The 18,211-nt window shown below is 44.2% G+C and overlaps 1 protein-coding gene across 1 annotated transcript in view; it reads left to right on the top strand.

The window, feature by feature from the left end:
* Positions 1-18,211, top strand: part of LOC121003516 (zinc finger protein 208-like) — a 2,651,670-nt gene that overhangs the window by 2,246,847 nt on the left and 386,612 nt on the right. The gene's annotated exons all lie outside the window — the stretch shown is intronic.

Genomic DNA, 18,211 nt, shown 5'->3' with positions numbered 1-18,211 from the left:
ACAAGTGGGGTCCCCGCCACCCCTGTATTTGTAGAAGTCATGTGTTTCACTTATCTCGCATGAATTTACCAGTGGGGGAATGCTTAATTATTATTTATTGTATGTCCCACCAGCTCTGGATTGTTTAGTTTTATTGAAGATAACTTGATATCAAATTTATTTATTGGATATGTTGCATTTTTGATCATTTTGTTTCCTATGACTATTCCCATTCCTATTATTGTATGGTGATACGGAGATGATATGTTTTATTTGGAGGATCTCTAATATTCAGGCTGTTCCATGGGCGCAGTTACAGTTTTGTTTGGGGTTTTAATAGGATGTCTTACACCTGACAATATTTCTAGAAGTAATGACAATACCTCGGGGGGTAGTGATCCTTTACTGTTCTCATGGATGGTTTTGGACACTGCCCCTTAATATATTGTATAGGTGATTGCTTGTTTTGTGCACATACAGTAGTGTTTCTACTTTGCCAGACAGGGGCCGTTATGGTGCAGAAGTATCACTAGCCACATCGGGATGCCCCAGTTACAGTGATGTGTAAATGTCCCACCTGCCAAAATATATTTTAAAAGTATCAAAATCTAAATATATAAAGAAGGACGTATATATGTCTGTATGTTCGTTCTGCGATCACTCAAAAACGCAACCATCGATTTCAATGAAACTTGGTATACACATCCCTTGCTACCTGGAAAGAAATCTTGTGGGGGGTCTCAGCTCTCTAGGACGTACCGTTCCTTAGATATTCCAAAAAAATGACCTGCATTAGCCTGCAAGTCTTTCTCTTCATATCCCAACTGCCATACACACAGTCACATGTCCCTTATCAGCCAATAGAGGCTCACAGGCCCTTAGCCACAGTTTTGCACCAGGTTTCCATAACAACCCAGCCATTTTTCTTCACTGCTGTAGATCAGCTTTAGGCTAGGGTTACACGACAACAATAAGTCGCACGACACATAGGGCACAACTACACTGCTACATGCCTCTATCTTGGATGGATTTTTTGTGTAACCCTTTTGTGATGTCGTGTCGCAGTCGCAGCAGGTCGCAGTGCAACATCATAGCCTATCATTATAAAAGTTGTTGCGCGACATTGGTACGACAAAATCATGTAGCCCTAGCCTTAAAGAGGCAGGGCGCTGTGGAAGTCACTGTTAAGGGGCCAGGGGCCACTATTAAAGGGGCAGGCACTGTGAAGGTCACTGTTAAAGGGGCAGGACTGTGTGGAGGTCACTATGAAAGGGGCGGACACTGTGGAGGTCATTGTTAAAGGGGTGCTCATTGTGGATGTTACTGTTAAGGGGGCAGGCCACTGTGGAGGTCACTTTTAAAGGGGTGGGCACTGTGGAGGTCCCTGTTAAAGGGGCATTTACTGTGGATGTTACTGTTAAGGGTGCAGGCCGCTGTGGTGGTCACTGTTAAAGGGGCGGGCACTATGGAGTTCACTGTTAGCATGGCAGGGCCAATATTAAAGGGGCAGCTGCTTTGGAGGTCCCTTTTAAGTCAACAGGGTACTGTGAGGTCACTGTTAAGGGACAGGTGCTGTGGAGGTCTCTGTTAAGAGGTCAGGGAACAGTGGAGGTCACAGATAAGGGGACAGTCCCCTATGGAGGTCAGTGTTAAGTGGTGGGGTGCTGTATAGGTCACTGTTAAGGGGGTGTGCCCCTGCTGAGGTCAATGTCAAGGGAGTGGGGTGCTGTGAAACTCACTGTTAAAGGAGCGGGCTACTATATAGATCAAAGTTAAGGGGATGGGTCTGCTGTGGAGATCACATTTTAAGGGTTGAGGAACTGTGGAGTTCACTGTTAAAGGGGCGGTGTACTGTAGAGGTCACTGTTATGGGGGATACTGTCTATCTTTTAATGACACACACAAACATTAAATTAAATAGATAAAATATACCTGTGCGGGTCCTTCTGCTAGTGATATATAGTCCATCCTCAGGAGAGGTCAATAATATCAGATCAGCGGTGGATTCAGCCCAAATAGAAAAACAGCCCACATCTGCCGAACCTGTCATCATGGTCGCCCCTTTCAAAATGACCACAACAAAGAAAACAATAGCAAAAATTTGGTGGCTAGCACAAGAAGTAAAAATTATGCTTGGACCATTAAACCAATGCGTATGTCATTAAAGTTTTTTTTTAGTAATGTGATCTCGATGGCCTGTCGCCTGGATAGGCCATAAGTATCAGTATAAGTATAAGATAGCTCCATCTATTGTGCCGTAGACAGGGGCGGTTACCAATCACTTCAGTGGGAGCAGCTCCAATATAACCAGATCCATCCACTACACAATGTTGGAAAAGTTTTTGAAATTCATATAATTTTAAGGGTTAACAAAGTGATTTTTGTGAAGACTGTTGATGTGGGTAATAAAGCACAACCACAGAGAACATCTGGGTCAACAGTTTATAGAACATCCTGTCATTCTATAGAATATATATAACATAACTGTATATATAACATGCTGGTATACAGTGGGGAAAATAAGTATTCGATACTTGCGATTTTGCAAGTTTTCCCACCTACAAAGAATGGAGAGGTCTGTCATTTTTATCGTAGGTCCACTGCAACTGTGAGAGACAGAATCTAAGAAAAATGCTTCATGGTTGGGACAGTGTTCTTGGAGTTGTACTCTTTCTTCTTTTTCCAAAGACAGCGAGTGGAGTTGATACCAAAAAGTTCTATTTTGGTCTCATGTGACCACATGACCTTCTTCCATGCCTCCTCTGGATCATCCAGATGGTCAGTGGCGAACATCAAATGGGCCTGGGCATGTGCTGGCACGAGTAGGGGGACCTTGCGTGCCCTGCAGGATTTTAATCCATAATGGTGTAGTGTGTTATTATTCTTTGAGACTGTGGGCCCAGCTCTCTTCAGGTCATTGACCAGGTCCCCCTGTGTAGTTCTGGGCTGATTCCTGACCTTTCTCAGAATCATCCTTACCCCACGAGGTGAGATCTTCCATGGAGCCCCAGACCGAGGAAGATTAACAGTCATCATGTGCTTCTTCCATTTTCTAATAATTGCGCCAACAGTTGCTGCCTTCTCACCAAGCTGCTTGCCTATTGTCCTGTAGCCCATCCCAGACTTTTGTAGGTCTACAATTTTGTCCCTAGTGTCCTTAGACAGCTCTTTGGTCTTGGACATGGTGGAGAGGTTCGAGTGTGATTGATTGAGTGTGTGAACAGGTGTCTTTTTATACAGGTAATGAGTTCAAATAGGTGCACTCAATACAGGTAATGAGTGCAGAGTAGGAGGACTTCTTAAAGAGAAACTAACAGGTCTGTGAGAGACAGAATTCTTGCTGGTTGGTAGGTGATCAAATACTTTGAATTAATTTTATGAATTATTTAAAAATCATACAACGTGGTTTTCTGGATTTTTTTTTTTTATAGATTCTGTCTCTCACAGTTAAAGTGTACCTATGGTAAAAATGACAGACCTCTCCTTTCTTTGTAGGTGGGAAAACTTGTAAAATCGCCAGTGTATCAAATACTTATTTTCCCCACTGTATGTTCTATGCAAAGTATCGACTAAACTGCCTAGTTACAGTGATTATTTTTTATATAGCTTATTTCTTTATTACTCACATAAGGAACCTTATATAAAGCCTGGACTCCTAGTATAATCAGACAGCTGCTTAGCAGAGCTTGACAACATTGTATCGTGTGTTATTTGGTTGTTTCACTGTCGGAAGGAAATAAAGATTGCCTACGTTTTGATTCAGATGACTTCGTGCCTCAATTGATAGATATTTAACATAAAACTAAGCGCATGGAAATATATTTACATATATAAAAAGATTTTGATATCTCTCTCTCTCTCTCTCTCTCTCTATATATATATATATATATATATATATATATATATATATACATATATATAATGTGCAATATTCATGCTGTCTAATCAGCACCTTGATATGCCACACCTGTGAGGTGGGATGGATTATCTCGGCAAAGGAGAAGTGCTCACTAACACAGATTTAGACAGATTTGTGAATAATATTGGGTCTTTTGTGTATGTAGAAAATGTTTCAAATCTTTGAGTTCAGCTCATGCAAAATGGGAGCAAAACCGGAAGTGTTGCGTTTATATTTTTGCTCAGTGTATATATAGAATTTTTAATAAATATAAGCAATTTCTTTCAGTGTGATAAAGCACAATATTTGACTAAGACATTGTCGGAATTACTTGGATGAGCAAAACTAGTACAGTTTTGTTATTCTCTGCTAAAGTGACACATAAGAAGAAACAAAAGATAATGCAATAACTCCGGGATCACTTGAAATTGACCATTTTTACACTAGAATAGCGATCCAAAGTTATTTGAAAAAGATAAAACATAACTTTTACTATTAGCAATAACATAGATGGTCCTTAAGATAAATCAACAAGTGAGTACACATACAATAACATAAAGAATAATGGTGGGAATAAAGGTGCACGGCGGGACACAAATATGAAACCAATTGTCCTACAACTCCATTGATAGGTTCTGAGGTGCATTCATGATCCCAGGAGAACAAAGAAGGCGACTGTCCCTGAGATAAATTCTAGACATATGACAGGGTATGGGAAAGATTATCCCTATGATAATCCTGCAGGGTGGGTGCTATGATGGCCCTGATGGCCTAACCACGGAGCAAGCGCCCTGACAAGGGCGACCACGTCCGGCACCTTACCCTAAATAAACTGGCCCTGGTTAGCCCTATCCTATCTTTTTCCTACATACATGTTTCGCTTTTAGATGGGGGAAAAAAGACTCATCAGGGGAAACCTCTAGGGACTGGGCATAAGCTGGATTGAACAGGGATAGGTACATGTGAGCTACCATGCGGGCACAGAGGTATTGTCAGAAATTTTGGGCCGAAAGGAATCAATATTTTAAAGGCGTATACATATTAATGACAGATTGGTATATGGACATGATAGACATTTTGTCTGATTGCTAGAAGGTCTATGCAAGTTTAATTGTCCAAGACAGAGAATTACAAGGAAAGAGTCAGGAGTCTTTACATAAACATTCTCTGGTCGTAAACTGTGAATAATGATAGGAACTTATTACATCATTTTCAAAGTATGTGGAGTAGGAAGATTAAGTGTTTTTGGAAGATGGATTTGAAGTAGTATATCTATAAGCAGACTAGATGTCTGACAGTTAGTATACATTAATGTCTTTTTCCCCCATATTCAGGACTTTGTCCAAAACTTAGGTCAAAGGTTATCTTTCTGGTGGATCTTTAGAAAATATTAGAATTAATTGTAATTACACAAACTTTTACATAGAACCCTAGTGCCCCCATGTGGTTGAGTTGAATTAAAAATCAAGTAGCAAAGGGATACACTATGATGTCATTAGTCATGTGGAAGACCAAATCAAGCCCTCTTTTCAGGAGGGAGATAAAAGATATGAGACGACAAGAGGGGAGAGCAGATGAGAAACAGGAGAAAGGAAATACATGAGGAGAGAGGACCTAACCGTCCCTGGTTTCTGAGCTGTAACCGCTAACTTCTTTCAGGCAACTAAATTCTAACTTGCTGGTATATTTTGATCTGTATATTAGGCAATTAATTAGTCATATATCTCTTTTTTATATATATATATATATATATATATATGAGTTTCTGTCTGTCTGTCTAGATGTCTGTCTGTCTGTCTGGAAGTTCTTTACGCGCGACAAAATGACAAAACCGATCTCAGCTCTCTAGGACGTACCGTTCCTGAGATATACCCAAAAAACGCAGCCACTGATGAAGGTGCAAGAGTGCACCGAAACGCGTTTGGTCCCTATTCAGACAGTTGCTTGAGCCGTATACGGTTTTTACAGCTATATTTTATCTGGTTCTATTAAGAAAGACTGCAAAAGCTACCAATAGAGCCGGCTACAATAGGTGACGTGTCCAGTCAGCTGACCGAAGTGACGGAAATACGTCCCGAGTCACGTGAGACGCTATCCTCTGCACCACGTGGGACGTAACCAGAGACGCGGGAGACTCACCCCGAGCAACACGAGACGCCATCCTCTACACCACGTGGGACGCCACCAAGGATACCGGAAGGAGGAGACACCACTACAGACAGAGAAGCTGAAGAAGTCGACGTGCGCACCAACGCTCCCCAGGATCGGACCACTGCCAGCATATACCACCTATCCGGACATCTCTCCGATGGGGTAAGACTGTTCCAGCCTTAATATATAATAGACTGCCCCCATCTACCTGGACACAACAAGGAATTGTAACACCGTAATAGAATACAATTTGCCTTCATCGCTTTTACAGTGAATTTTATTTTATTTTATATAATTTTTTTCATATCCGGATACACACGTTACACATAGCTGGGCACATACAAGCCCACTCCAACGTGGATTTTACATATATTTTAATATACTAGACAGACTGATCACCTGTACTAGTATTAACTTTTATCAGGATATAAGAACACTGTGCACTGTGGCTCAAGTTATCCTTACGCCACTTATTTGGAACCACCTGTCTATACCCTTGTGATTTACATAGGAACAGCATTGTGGCTCAAATAACTGCGACGCCACTCATTTGGAACCACCTTTTTACACCCCTGTGGTTTTATGCAATAGTATTACGCATTGTGGCTGAAACTACCCTGACGCCAATGATTTGGAACCACTTGTTCACACCCTTGTGGTTTACAATTTTACTTCTAATAAATAATTTATGATTTATCCATATGTGTACCTAGACATTTGAGTGCCCTCCATTTTATATCCATTTGTTTATCTACCACTTCGGCAAAAGGTGCTGCCTAATCGGAGAGAGCACCTATCCGTGAATTTCTGACAGTAGAGCCTCTGTATATTTCCATTTATACCCAAAAAATGACCTGCATTAGCCAATAGAAGCCAGCAAGCCTTTCACTTAAATCCAAACTGCCATTTACACAGTCACATGTCCCTTATTAGCCAATAGAAGCTTGCAGGTTCTACTCCAGGTTGCCATAACAACTGATCACAGGTTTTAGCAGTTCGCAGGGTCTTAAATATTAAAGGGAACCTGTCATGTGGATATTTGATTATAATCTAACTAATTATATACAATCATTAACTACTAAAAAGTGCCTTAGAGGTATTCACTTACTGGTGTGACAGATGGTTAACTCATAATATACACACAAAGATGCCACATGCTAATGAGCTGATTTGAGTCCAGCGTGATGTCATTGAGTCCAGCGTATATTTAATTCAGAGCTATAGCCACTCCCCTGCCCACCTGCTGCTGATTCCTATGGAAACAAACTGTCATTCAGCAGCGGGTGGGCGGGGAGAGTCAGGAGCTCATGAATATTCAGGACTCATCATTATCAGCTGGAGCTTTTCAATACAAGATGTTGGCAGATTGACTGGGTCAATTAAAGAAAGTGACCCAGCATTGTGCTAAGAGAATCAGTCACTTACCGTATATACTCGAGTATAAGACGAGTTTTTTGGCACATATACCGTCTTATACTCGAGTCTAGGTCTGTATTATGGCAACTTACATTGCCATAATACAGACCATGACATGTTGTTGGGGGCCGGAGAAGCTGTTACTTACCTTTACAGCTGCTCCGGTCAGCTCCCAGCACGTCCGCGCGGCACCTCTGTTAAGCTCCCAGTAGGAGCGATTTGGCCGACCCGAAAATGCCGCGATTATATATAAAGGGGCCCCGCTCACATAACTGGCTTTGTGTGTAAAGTATTTTACTAGTGTGTGAAACAATCTCTCTCCTATTGATAACATGGCCGCCTCTGTACTCACTGTCACTATGAATGCACTGCAGCGAGCGGGAGCGTGACTGACGTCACTTAGTAACGCTCCTGCTTCCTGAAGTGGGAGGAGCGTTACTAAGTGACGTCAGTCACGCGCCGGCCGGGCCGCTCGCTGCAGTGCATTCATAGTGACAGTGAGTACAGAGGCGGCCATGTTATCAATAGGAGAGAGATTGTTTCACACACTAGTAAAATACTTTACACACAAAGCCAGTTATGTGCGCAGTTTAGGACACATGAGGGGACACATGGGGCCATGAGGGGGACCAGCATAAGATGCTATATGTACCCTAGTCTTATACTCGAGTCAATAATTTTTCCCATTTTTTGGGGGTATAATTAGGGGCCTCGGCTTATATTCGGGTCGGCTTATACTCGAGTATATACGGTATTTATGTTGCCCTTAGTTAGGACACCATAAAACTGGTGACAGGTTCCCTTTAAGTCATATTATTTATGACGGCACAACTACACTGCTACATACATGGGGGGCAGGGGCCACTATTAAATGGACGGGCACTGTTGAGTTCACTGTTAAAGGGGCGGGCACTGTGGAGATCATTATTAAAGGGGCAGGAACTGCGGAGGTCACTGTTAAAGCTGAAGTCACTGTGGAAGTCACTGTTAAAGGGGTGGGTACTGTGGAGGTCACTGTTAAAGGGGCGGCCACTATAAAAGTCACTGTTAAAGGGGTGGTCAAAGTTAAAGGGGCGGGAACTATAGAGGTCACTGTTAAAGGGGCAGGTACTATTAAAGGGATGGGCAATGTGGAGGTCACTGTTAAAGGGGCGGGCAATGTGGAAGTCAATGTTAAAGGGGCAGTCACCGTAAAAGGGGTTGGCACTGTGGAGGTCACTGTTAAAGGGGTTGGCACTGTGGAGGTCACTGTTAAAGGGGAGGCCACTATGAAGGTCAATGTTAATGGGGTGGTCATTGTTAAAGGGGCGGGCACTGTGTAGGTCACTGTTAAAGGGGCCGACACTGTGGAGGTCACTGTTAAAGGGGCAGGCACTGTAGAGATCACTGTTAAAAAGGCAGCCACTATGAAGGTCACTGTTAAAGGGATGGTCAGTTTTAAAGGGGCAGGCATTGTGGAGGTCACTGTTGAAGGGGTGGACACTGTGGAGGTCACTGTTAAAGGGGTGGTCACTGTTAAAGGGGCGAGCACTCTGGAGGTCACTGTTAAAGGGGCTGGCACTGTGCAGGTCACTGTTAAAGGGTCAGACACTGTGAAGGTCACTATTAAAGGGGCAGGCACTGTGGAGGTCACTGTTAAAGGCGTAGGCAGTGTGGACTTCACTGTTAAAGGGGCGGGTACTGTGGAAGTCACTGTTAAAGGGGCTGGTACTGTGGAGGTCACTGTTAAAGGGGCGGCCACTATGAAGGTCACTGTTAAAGTGGTGGTCAATGTTAAAGGGGTGGGCACTGTGGAGGGCACTGTTAAAAGTGCGGGCACTGTGGAAGTCACTGTTAAAGGGGCTGGTACTATGGAGGTCACTATTAAAGAGGCGGCCACTATGAAGGTCACTGTTAAAGGGGTGGTTAATGTTAAAGGGGCGGGCACTGTAGAGGGCACTGTTAAAAGGGTGGGCAGTGTGGAAGTCACTGTTAAAAGGGGCGGGCACTGTAAAGGTCACTGTTAAAGCGGCAGCCACTATGAAGGTCACTGTTAAAGGGTTGGTCAATGATAAAGGGGTGGGCACTGTGGAGGTCACTGTTAAAGGGACGGTCACTGTTAAAGGGTCAGTCTCTATGAAGGACACTGTTAAATGGGTGGTCAATGTTGAAGGTGCGGGTAATGTGGAGGTCACTGTTAAAGGGGCGGCCACTATGAAGTTCAGTGTTAAAGGGGTGGTCAATGTTAAAAGAGCGGGCACTGTGGAGGTCACTTTTAAAGGGGCAGGTACTGTAAAAATCACTGCTAAAGGGGCGGGCACTGTAAATGTCACTGTTAAAGGGGCAGCCACTATGAAGTTCACTGTTAAAGGGGTGATCAATGTTAAAGGGGCGGGCACTGTGGAGGTCACTGTTAAAGGGGCGGGCACTGTGGAAGTCACTGTTAAAGGGGTGGGCACTATTAAAGGGACAGGCAATGTGGAGGTCACTGTTAAAGGGCGAGCACTGTGGAGGTCATTGTTAAAGGGGCGAGCACTGTGGAGGTCACTGTTAAAGGGGTGGGCACTTTGGAAGTCACTGTAAAGGTCACTGTTAAAGGGGCAGCCTCTATGAAGGTCACTGTTAAAGGGGGGAGAACTGTGGAGGTCGCTGTTAAAGGGGCGGGCACTGTGGAGGTCTCTGTTAGAGGGGCGGGCACTGTGGAGGTCTCTGTTCAAGGGGTGGTCAATGCTAAAGGGGCGGTCACTGTTAAAGGGGCGGGCACTGTGGAGGTCATTGTTAAAGGGGCAGGCACTGTTAAAGGGGGGGCCACTGTGGAGGTCAATGTTAAAGGGGCTTTTGTCAAAGACAAATCTAGATTTCCCTCCAAATGAGGGAAGAAAATAGAAGAGAAGCGCACAATAGGGTAATATTGTTTAAACAAACAGATAAATATAGTGGGAATTGTCCACACTCACCTTGTAAGGTTGTGCTTAAATAGGCACAACTCTACTGTAGACTTGGTAGTAATAAGGTCTTTTAGCCAGGACTGCAGCCGCAGATTGTTTGTTCTTTTCGGTGGGGTGTCCAGTCCCCCAAAAAAGAAATTTTCAGTAAAAGGAAGAGAAGGTTTCTGCCTCGGTGCAAAATCACTGGAGAAGACGATCTTAGTGCAAGAGTTATTCTTGGTTTAATAGAAACAACGCGTCGGGCGTGGCCTAACCGTCATGGTGTGAGGACGCAAGTCGTTTCAGCTCCGACATTATCCTGTATTATCCTGGTTGCCTGATCATTTGGCCTGATAGAAACACCCCTATGTGATCCACAACCTCACGGTTTACCAGTAACCAGATTTTCTGCTCTGTGGCTGCTGCGGTCGCTGTCTGCTTGATCCCTTTGAGCGAGGCCTGTGAACGGAGCGATATCCTGCACTGCGGACCCCTCGGTGAGAGCGGGAGAAGTGGGGACGCACGAATATCATACTCACCGGTGGTGGTAGTCGGGTGGGGCCTGGAGCTGCAGGTCGGTGTGACCCCCGGGCTCTCTCCCTGCTGGACTGCCGGCTTGAAGTCCCCCACGTGTCTGACAGTGCGGGCGCCATCTTACCTGTGACGCTGGGAACAGTCATCTTCATGCTCCAGGGCTGGCGCGGGATCTTGGCTCTCCTGTCTACACCCATCTGACGATTGGGAGGATTGTATCGGGTGGAGAGTGCGGCTCGGCTGAGTTGTAGGGCAAGTACCTCCTGATTCAAGGAAAATAATCTTTCTAGTGAGTGGTGCGGCTGCTGACCTGTTGCCCTGAGTGAGGGTGCTGTTTAAAGGGCCAGTACTCCTATTACTGGTGAAAGGGAGATCACCTTATGGGCCGGAAAACGGGCACCTCAGGGCCAGCTATTCCACCTAAACTAATGCTGGACAATATGAGCCAAACAGAAGATCGAGAGGTTGGGACCTCCTCTGAGCGCCCAGAAGTGGACCTTGCAAAAGTTATGGCGGCCATCACTAACTGCCAGACGGCGCTCACGGTCAAAATTGACCATGTCCAGGCTGAACTTACTCTCCTCAGACATGATATTGATAAGATTAGAGAGAGAACAACTGAGGTGGAAAGGAGGGTGAGTGATGTGGAGGACAGGGTTCAACGTGATGACTCTGCGATAAATGCTCTGCAGAATCAAGTCAAGACTCTGATGGTGAAGGTAGAGGACGCCGAGAACCGTAACAGATGGAATAACATCCGCATTATGGGTTTACCTGAAAGAGCAGAGGGGCCCTCTCCTGAGGAGTTTGTGGAACGTCTTATAAAACAAGTCTTTGATCCTATAAATCTCTCAGGGACTTTTGCGGTGGAACGAGCCCACAGGATCCCCACTCGTCCCCTGCCTCCTGGAGCCCCATCTCGTCCTTTCATCTTTAAGGTCCTAAATTACAGAGACCGAGATGCTATTCTGGCAGCAGCTCACCGACTAAAGGACATTCATTTTGACAACACCCGGATTTCCTTCTACCCGGACTTTTCTACAGAAGTGCAGAAGCAACGTAGGCAGTTCGCGGCGGTGAGAACCCGGCTAAGAGAGAAGGGACTTATTTATGCCATGATGTATCCGGCATGGCTCAGAGTGCAGGAGGGAGAGCAGGTGAAGTTCTTCGCCACCCCTGAAGAAGCATCGGACTGGCTTGACCGCAGGGGCTGAGTGCTACATATCTGATGTTTTGGGTGTCTCATCTTATGTTTTCAGATGATTGCAATATCAATGGAGCTGAATGTGTGATGGTTGAGGTAACCTGCTGCATAGGTTCAGTTTAGGGTTTACCTAGAGCAGTGGGGTTAAAAACGGGTTCTCCGTTCCCCTTTTTCTACTAACGAGGCAAATGGGGGGAGGGTTTTTAGGCTTGGATAAGTTGGGGTCATCTGGGCAGGGTGGGGGGCATTGCCTGATATTACGGGCATATTTGGGGGCTCTTGCTCTAAATTTGGGAAGTTGGTATGAATGTGTGAATGTATGGCTTGGGTGGTGCAGTTACTTCTGGGGTTATTGTCTTAACAAGCCGCCATGATGTCGGTCTGTCGGTTTGTCTCCTGGAATGTCAGGGGTCTCAATGACAAAATTAAACGATCTCTGGTCTTTAATTTTCTGCGAAATCACAATCCGGACGTTCTGATATTGCAGGAGACACATTTGCAGGGGCGGAAGCTTTTGGCGTTAAAGAAGCCCTGGGTAGGTTCAGCATACCACGCTGTATATAACTCTAGGGCCAGAGGTGTGTCAATTCTGGTGGCAAAGTCCCTTCCCTTCCGGTCATACTCTGTGCATACTGATACGATGGGGCGTTTTGTGATTCTCCACGCTGCAATCAGGGGCATTGACTACCTTGTGGTGGGTGTTTATGTCCCCCCCCCCTTTCGGAGGGAAATATTGGATGAGATTATGAGAAGAGTAGCATCTATGCCCCCGGTGCCTCTGATTGCATTTGGGGATTACAATGCGACTCTAGACCGGTCGTTGGATCGACTTCGCCCTAGTGATACCCATAATGAGGCGTTAAGCTCCTGGGCTGAAGTATTAGATTTAACGGAGGGTTGGAGGTACTTGCATCCGGGATTGCGCCAATATTCCTGTTATTCTGCCCCACACGCAACGCTCTGACGGATAGACTTAGTATTCCTTAGTAGAGATCTATTGCCCTCTCTGGTGGTGGCTGACTACTTGCCACGAGGTATTTCTGACCATGCCCCCCTGTTAGTAATTCTGAAACAACCCCTTGCACCGGCTGAGAGAATATGGAGACTCAATAGTAAATGGCTGGAGGTCCTGCCTGTTGTTTGGGCTGTACAGCAAGGTATGAAGGACTATTGGGATTTCAATGAGGGCTCAACTAACCCGTTGATAGAGTGGGAAGCCTTCAAAGTTGTAATGAGGGGTACTCTGATTCAAGCGATAGCTACGTATAGGAAGGAGATGAGTGCTACTAGGACTAAGTTAGAGGGGGAGGTGGTAGAGAAAGAGCAGGCTTTTATTGCAAATCCGGATGGAGAGGGCCGTAGATTATGGGATGAGGCTCAGAGGAAACTTAGTTTACACCTAACAGAATATACCCAGAAGAAGTTATTGTATCAAAGGCGTTTAATATTTGCTGATGGGGATAAGAATGGGAGTGCTTTGGCGTTCCTGGCTAGGACTGAGTCGCCTCAGACGGTGGTCCCACACATCACCTGTGGGGATGGCTTGAGGGTATACCGGCCGGAGGACATATGTGAGCAATTTGTTCAATTTTATGCGGACCTGTATAGCTCCAAAATTGGGTTGTCCCCGGATGAGATCCGATCTTTCCTTCAGACCATCCCCCTCACACCATTGGCAAGGGCGGATAGTAAGTTTTTAGAGGCTGCTATTGATGTAGAAGAAATTAAAGCTGCGATTGGAGATATGGCAGTAGGGAAATCACCTGGTCCGGATGGGTTCCCAGTCGAATGGTACAGATTAGATGTTGAGTTGCACTCTACACGTCTACTGAAACTTTTTAATTACGCATATGATTCCGGTGGTTTGCCTTTATCCTTTGGAGAGGCTACCATTGTGGTAATTCATAAAACTGGGAAGTCTCCGGACCACTGTGCGTCATATAGACCTATTTCCCTACTGAATACTGACGCCAAAATCTTGGCTAAAATCTTGGCCAAGAGACTTAGTAGGGTGGTCTTATCCATTATTGACCCCGACCAATCTGGCTTTATGCCTGGAAAGACAACTGATATTAACCTTAGGAGATTATTTACGAACTTGCAGGTCAGGCATGATAATGCGGGTTCAAGGGTCCTGGCATCTCTCGATAATGAGAAAGCCTTTGACTCGGTAGAGTGGCATTTTATTTGGGAGACAATGTCCCGCCTTAACTTCCCTCCCTCCTTTATTCAATGGGTCCAACTATTGTATCAGGCGCCTACAGCGCGCATCAGAGTAAATGGCTTTCTTTCCCGACCTTTTAGATTATACAGAGGTACAAGGCAGGGTTGTCCCCTGTCCCCGTTGCTGTTCGCTCTGATAATGGAACCTCTTACACAATTGATCAATAATAGCTCCTTGATAGAAGGGTGGACGATAGCTGGGATACAAGAGAAAGTATCGCTGTACGCGGATGACCTGTTGGTGTACTTAGCTGACCCTGGCCCCTCCTTAGAAACCCTGCTAGATGTGGTGAATGGATATGGTAGATATTCAGGATTGCGAGTGAACTGGGCTAAATCCAGTCTATGTATGGTGGACATAGAGGAAGGGATGGATATCTCTCCGGTATCCCCCCTGAAAGTGGTAGATAGCTTCCTTTATTTGGGGATTCACATACATAGAGACCCTCGGCAATTCTGCCATCTGAATCTGAGACCCACTATGGAATATGTCACACGCAAGTTAGAAGCCTGGGAAAATCTCCCCTTGACCTTAATAGGCAGGATTAACATCTTTAAAATGGTGTTGCTACCGAAACTATTATATGTATATAGAGCGGCTCCAGTGAGGGTCCCGAAGTCCCATTTTGATGTCTTAGACAAAGTCATGTCCCGATTCTTATGATGCCATCGGATCCCTAGGATAGCAAGGAAGACGTTGAAAGCCTCCTACTTACAGGGGGGTTTGCAACTTCCTGACTTATATGTTTACTATATAGCGACACGGCTGATGTATGCTTCCTGGTGGATTAGAGCGGATCCCAACAATCCGGCGGTGGTGCTGGAGGCAGCGCTAGTTGGCTCATATGAAGCTCTAACGAACTTGGTTTATAGGGGAGGTGGAGTTCTGATCAGTGGGAGATACACAGAGGCTATGGTGACGGTTATAGAGGCCTGGGCGAGGTTTGTGAATACACATATGGATACTCAAACTATGGCGTAACAAGCACCTCCCTGAGCTTTTACATTTGCCAGATTTTGAATTTTGGCCTAGGAAGGGGCTTAAGTACTTGACACAGCTGTTCCAGGATTGGGTCTTTCGCTCCTTTGAGAGTTTGCGGTCGGACTTCCTGTTACCTCGGACGAGTTTTTATCGGTTCCTCCAACTGAGACACGCTTGTGATAAACAGTTCCACTCCTTGACCCTGAGCTTGGAGTGTGGTCCTCTAGAATCAGTAGCTAGGAAGGAACAATTATATAAACTAATTTCTTCCTTTTATGGTGAAATTATAAAGATGCAGGAGTCTCCTATCCAGCGATCATTTGTTAGATGGTCGGCGGATATCCCAGAGTTGGAGGACTCTCATTTGGAGGAATGGCGTCTAGGGTGGAGGAGGTCTGTCGTGAGCGCTCGAGATCAGCTCATTCAGGTCAAATGGATGCATAGGGTATATCTGACCCCGGTGCGTCTAAAATCGCTGGTATATCAGCTAAGAATAAAGCTCATTTTACAAATATACCAGCGATTTTAGTCCTAACTCCTAAAGAACAGTCATATACCCACAACATTGTTTGCTTTTTACAAAAACTGAAGCTGCACATTGGATGACACCTGGGGGGTGGCCCCTCCCTTAGGGGGCGTCACCCAGGTGCGTCTTTTGGCGTTTTCTTTAATATGTTTTATCTATAAATGTCTACCTTTTTGTTATATTCATTGTATAATTATGAAACCTGATGAAGGGGAGTTTGTAATCCCCGAAACGCGTTGTTTCTATTAAACCAAGAATAACTCTTGCACTAAGATCGTCTTCTCCAGTGATTTTGCGCCGAGGCAGAAACCTTCTCTTTCTTTTACGGAATGTTAAAGGGGCGGCCACCGTGGAGGTCAATGTTAAAGGGGCGGGCACTGTGGAGGTAATTTTTAAAGGGGTGGGTACTGTGGAGGTCACTGTTATGGGGGAAACTGTTGATATCTTTTTAAGACACACAAAAACATAAAATGAAATAGATGAAATATACCCGTGCGAAGCCAGGGTCTTTCTACTAGTCTCATATATATAAAAATCAAAGATGGTGGCTCACTCCAAACGAAATGTAGGAACAGGTGCTGCTAGCCTAGTTAGAGGGACACCCACCCTCTCAAAACAAGGAATTGCAAATTATAGTAATAGGCGAGCACACTTCATTTGGCATATGGATAAAATTTAATTAAATCACTCAATAGTAATACACGTGTATATGCAGGTAAAATAAAACAATGATAAATACTAAAAACTATTAAAATAAATAGATGACCATATGTAGGGTATAAGCCTCAAAGCTATATAGTCCAGCAAAAGTTCAAAATGTAGTTCCCAATACGTGCAATGTTGGTATGCACTAGGTGGTATTAATTATGATCCCTTAGGGAAAAGTCCATAGATGTATATATGGATTTGTATCCAATAGATTGCTGTGCAAATATTGGAGGACTCAGTTATTCCCGGAGTAGCTTAGGAGATCCGCTTTATGAATAAAGTATTCCAATCGACATCAAAAGTTCAAGCCTTCATATGTTTGTAGCTTGTAATAACAGCTTAGACGTTCTTACCTTCCTCTGTATCGAGGATCCAAGACGCTGGTGTTTGTTGGCGTCTTCCTCCTTGCCTCTCTAGCCGGCTTACCCGAAATATCGCGGGAGTTTGAGCGAGACTTGCAACTTGGTCCGTGCTTGTAGCTCTTCCGGCTTGGTGCAGAGGAAGGAATCTTACGGTCCTTGGTTCTTTAGTGCCGATGTCAGTTCGACTGTCCTGGCAATTCAATTTTCATAGCGTGGCCACGCTTATGACTACGGAGGTACTGTTCCCAGGTATCTGATCCGGCCCAGACGCGTTTCGGGAATAAACTATCCCTTCATCAGTGGTATCAGATCACCTGACAGCCTCCGCCTTTTATATCCAGTTAGGAAGTCAAACTATGGAGATCTGGATTTTATATGGAACAAGCGATTCTCTATATGCGGTTTTCGTGCGTTTTTTTAAACACACATGCGTTTTTTCTGCTGTATATTGCCTTTAACCCTTACAGGCTTGTGGCATAAACTAATTTGATATTTATAGTTACTTTACAGAGTTATATCATTATAAAGTTTCATAGATGTACTCACATATCTATACCTTAAATTTCATGACAGTATAATGTCTGGTCACCATATCTTCATAAATAATATAACAATATCGATAAACATGTTAAAATGTATAAAAGAAAATAAATATAGATATAATACATGATAATATAAAATTTATTAATATGTTTTACGACTTAAAATTGAGGAAATTCAGCGGGTCTGAACGCTGAACTAGAGATTTTTGGGTTTTTGTAGGCTGGGTGCCCCCGTGCCGACTCATACGCCGCAGTCGGGCCATTTATTGGCACTGCGTCGTTGACTCGGACAGGGGCCCCCAGCCCCATACAACTCCATCATCTCAACTCCAATATCCTACTCATCTGTTTCTATGATTCCATTTCCACGGATCATTCATGGTTATATGGAATAAAATCGTAGTATGACATCAGATAAATTTGTATAATATATCCGCCATGAATTTCCTCAATTTTAAGTCGTAAAACATATTAATAAATTTTATATTATCATGTATTATATCTATATTTATTTTCTTTTATACATTTTAACATGTTTATCGATATTGTTATATTATTTATGAAGATATGGTGACCAGACATTATACTGTCATGAAATTTAAGGTATAGATATGTGAGTACATCTATGAAACTTTATAATGATATAACTCTGTAAAGTAACTATAAATATCAAATTAGTTTATGCCACAAGCCTGTAAGGGGTTAAAGGCAATATACAGCAGAAAAAACGCATATGCGTTTAAAAAAACGCACGAAAACCGCATATAGAGAATCGCTTGT

This window comes from Bufo bufo, chromosome 6, assembly GCF_905171765.1.
Source record: "Bufo bufo chromosome 6, aBufBuf1.1, whole genome shotgun sequence".
Taxonomy (NCBI): Eukaryota; Metazoa; Chordata; class Amphibia; order Anura; family Bufonidae; genus Bufo; species Bufo bufo.
The sequence above is the reverse complement of the archived record's forward strand: the minus strand, read 5'-3'. Positions and strand labels throughout refer to the sequence as shown.